Genomic DNA, 2342 nt, shown 5'->3' with positions numbered 1-2342 from the left:
CTCTCTCAATAAATAAATAAATGTCTTTTAAAAAAACAATGTTTTCTAAGCTCTAGCTACTGGAAAAGAAGCTTGACATATGGTAATGTGGAGATGTGGTAATGTGGTAATGTGGAAATATCAGTTGATCCTCTTTCCAGTTATACTGGATTCAACAAGTACCATAAGTTTTGACTCCCATCTTTCCCAGGCACCGCATAGACCCCAAGAATACTCGGCACATATGCTGTTCGGACTTTGAGTGTTGAGTAAATTATGGGATTTCCTGAAATGAACAGAAGACGGAAAAGTAGGTTCATAATTACTTGATGGTTTTGGCCAATCTTTTTTATGCTGATACTAATTACCAACTTTATAACGTTTAAAATTTATGTATACGACGGAGCTTATTGCTTTGTTCTTTTGAGAAGGTAATATACAAAATCCAAGTTTGGAAATTTGGATCTCAAGAACCTTTGGAACGTCTGCATATCTCTGAATCCTTCCTCTAATCATCTTCATTGTTCCTGCTCTTCTGGCCTCACTGAAGTCTAATGTACTGCACATGTTGAAACATACTTGAACTTCATCAGACGCAAACTGATCAATGTACCATTTCTATTTCTAATTTACTCTAAGTATATTCATTCCATCTGTCATCCTACTGTCTTTAGCCTTGCTTCCTGCTTTGCACTGCCTGCCCCCACGGATCCTCACTGTGGACAGAGACGGAAAGCTGGAAAATATATCAAAAGAATTTTTAGACTATGAAGAATTATGAACCCAGAGGATGGCTAAGAGAGGTAGGGGTCAGAAACATTCTCCTTGGAGCCCAATGTCCGTTTCATGCATGCTCAGAAATATGTCACTGTCTTCCAACAGGTGCCTTAAGAGAAGCCACATTTCACAATGCACAGTATGGTGTCTGGGGAGCGTAGGATGAAACTAGCATATGCTAATTCACTCTCGTACTCCTTGCCACTCTCTGTACTGTGATTCCTGCAGGTCCCCGCAAAAAGAGAAGAATTGACAAAGGCTCTGTAACTCCCTCCTCCAGGTAAACATTCTGCTGGAATTTACAAGTAGGAAGATCACCAAAGAAGTTCTCATCTGAGAATGTTCTTAGCAGAATTTTTGCTTTGCTTATAATAAACGAATCTGGAATTTATGGAGCAGGGGGCACAATTGAGAGAACAGAAGTCAGCCAGGTAGGTTCCCTGTGTAACTGATGGGATGTAAAAACAAAGCTCTGAACTTACATAGTTTCCTAGGGCAACATGTGCAACACACACCGTGAACACTCATCTCTTAGCCTGAAAATAAAATATACCCCAGTACAAAAATCTGTTTTTTACAGATGGTAGTTTGGACCCTTCCAGAGACAGATATTGCTATCTTTGTTCTTGGTTTTTGCTTGTATCTTTCACTAATTATTAGTAAAATTTGCTCTTAAGAACAGTACTCGCTTGGGCAACACATATACTAAAATTGGCACAATACAGAGAAGATTAGCGCGGCCCCTGCATGAGGATGACAAGCTATTAAGTAAAGTGCATACTTTACAAGGCTCTGCTTTGACAATTTGACCTCTGTGGGTAGAGTGTAAGGACTTTTAATTAGAACTGTGCCATTCAACCAGCTTTTAGTGTGCTTCTGCAATTGCTATAAATTCTTATGCTCAGCTTCTCATTATTATCTTACTTTCTTCACAATTTTTGATTATTTCAGGTCTTTAAATGTTCTTGCTCTTGTCTTTTTCTGCTATATTTGATTCCTTGGGGGGTAATCATTAATTTTGATAAAATTATTCATAAAATCATTGTTTCCTCCCTAAGTTGTACAAGAGATCACAGTCCTTCTATTTGGTTCATCATATTCAAAACACTCAAACTAGAATCAAAACACTTGATTTCTTAGTTGAGCTGCTTGTTCCCTTCTCATTTTGCAGGAATAGAAAATTCCTCTCACATTCTCATCAAGAACAGTGATGTCAAAGTAGTCCCTCTGGTGTGTAAGGCTGCAGGGTGGTACCCAGAGCCTGAGGCAAGCTGGAAAGCTCTAAGGACACAACTTAAAGCCAGACTCTGAAAATGACACCCCAAATGGGAAAAGCCTATTCTCCAATGAATCTTCAGTCCTGGTGACTGAACCCAAAAAGACTGTGCTCTGTTCCATCCTCAACTCCAGGCTCAACCAGAAAAAGGAGACAACTATTTTTGTTTCAGGTTAGTGTCTATAAGTGACACTATAAATAGTGTCTAAGATATACATATAAAAATGTTTTAAAACTGAATGCATACTGTTGAATTTCTAACAGAAAGGAAAATGATACTAAGTTCCTATACTGTACTTGTTAGGCAACC

General features: G+C 38.5%; 1 non-coding gene across 1 annotated transcript; it reads left to right on the top strand.

The window, feature by feature from the left end:
* Window positions 1-1437: 1437 nt before the first annotated feature.
* LOC122897993 lies at window positions 1438-1544 on the top strand. The gene has a single exon (XR_006382759.1). It is a non-coding gene; the product is annotated as a U6 spliceosomal RNA (small nuclear RNA).
* The last annotated feature ends 798 nt before the right edge of the window (window positions 1545-2342 follow it).

The sequence above is a fragment of the Neovison vison genome, unplaced genomic scaffold (assembly GCF_020171115.1).
Source record: "Neovison vison isolate M4711 unplaced genomic scaffold, ASM_NN_V1 Scaffold_056, whole genome shotgun sequence".
Taxonomy (NCBI): Eukaryota; Metazoa; Chordata; class Mammalia; order Carnivora; family Mustelidae; genus Neogale; species Neogale vison.
Note: the sequence above shows the minus strand (reverse complement) of the source record. Positions and strands in the feature narration are given on the sequence as shown.